This window comes from Amphimedon queenslandica, unplaced genomic scaffold, assembly GCF_000090795.2.
Source record: "Amphimedon queenslandica unplaced genomic scaffold, v1.1 AMPQUscaffold_2402_Cont25596, whole genome shotgun sequence".
Taxonomy (NCBI): Eukaryota; Metazoa; Porifera; class Demospongiae; order Haplosclerida; family Niphatidae; genus Amphimedon; species Amphimedon queenslandica.
In genome coordinates this window covers 1-812 of record NW_003557263.1, presented here as the reverse complement: position 1 = coordinate 812, position 812 = coordinate 1, and the positions used below count along the sequence as shown (strand labels likewise).

Below are 812 nucleotides of genomic sequence, written 5' to 3'. Positions count from 1 at the left end.
AAGATGAGCTGCATATAACTGACTGGCAAGATCTGAGAGAGACGTCTTAAGAGAATTGAGAGCAGCATAATGAGCTACAAGAACATCATTGATCACTTTCTTTACTTTATTGACATCAACAGTAGCTGATGGACCTAATAGAGGTCAAAGGTCAGTATATACACACAGTATTATCACTTACTAGCTCCTCCAGTGGATGATACTGATGTTGATTCATGTACTACATTAGAGGAGGAGGAGGAGGTAGTAGGATCTGATTAATATTAAATAAATAAACAATTTTAAATCATTTGTATCTATTACCTGTTGAAGGAGGAGGAGGAAGATTTCTCTGTAGTGATCTAAGGATGTATAATGAAACAGGATCAGCCACACCTTCCAGTGGTATGGAGTAATGTAGTGTAGGGACAGCATCAGGTGATTCATACACTGATATCAGACAAGATGGAGGAAGAGGATAATCTTTGCTACCAAAATTTTCAACATCACAACGATACAACTATTAAAGTATAAACTATTACCAGTTAATAAAAGTTATACTTACCCTACATGGTTCAACATGAGGGTCTATAGTCCAATCAGTAATATTCTTCTTTTGTGGAGTATCAAATTTTAGCTCAATGCATCCATCATTATCTTTGAAACGAAAATAAATGTGTTGTCCTGTCTTAGCATGAGAATGCTTTTTTGTGATGTACTGAAAAATATAATCATTACAAATCCATTGGCAAGCACATGTACCTTAATGAGAGCATTTAGTTTCTTAGCTGCAGTGAAGGTAACCAAATCTTCTACTCCCTCTTTTTCATAAT

At 35.3% G+C, this 812-nt stretch overlaps 1 long non-coding RNA gene across 2 annotated transcripts; it reads right to left on the bottom strand.

Moving 5' to 3' along the window:
• Positions 1-210: 210 nt before the first annotated feature.
• Positions 211-812, bottom strand: LOC109593231 (uncharacterized). Of its 2 annotated transcripts, XR_002190822.1 has the most exons (4): positions 742-812; positions 545-697; positions 304-499; positions 235-253 (listed from the first exon to the last, which is right to left on the bottom strand). It is a non-coding gene; the product is annotated as an uncharacterized LOC109593231 (long non-coding RNA). The 2 variants fall into 2 exon arrangements; XR_002190821.1 differs by having other exon boundaries at positions 211-499.